The sequence below is a fragment of the Notothenia coriiceps genome, unplaced genomic scaffold (genome assembly GCF_000735185.1).
Source record: "Notothenia coriiceps isolate Sejong01 unplaced genomic scaffold, NC01 NC01_scaffold00004100, whole genome shotgun sequence".
NCBI lineage: Eukaryota > Metazoa > Chordata > Actinopteri > Perciformes > Nototheniidae > Notothenia > Notothenia coriiceps.
In genome coordinates, this window is record NW_011336801.1 from 9372 (window position 1) to 9679 (window position 308).

Genomic DNA, 308 nt, shown 5'->3' on the forward strand with positions numbered 1-308 from the left:
AAAAAACTATTTCTGTTCACAACCACACACACACCACAGCACACACACACACACACAGCACACACACACTCATCAATAGTTACACCACTTATTGCTCGCAACGACGACCAGAGGAGGCGGCCACCCATGTTTGGCAATAAGGGACACAAAAATTCTCATGACGAAGTAGCTGGGTAGTCTCAGGTTAGTCCATGACTTGCCGACTGTCGGTGATGCGAATGGGCTGTTAGGAGAGACAAAGTGGTGTATCCGGATGCGTGTCTGGCTTGTGTCTGTCTTGTTTACGAAGGAGGCTCCAAGACCGTCTC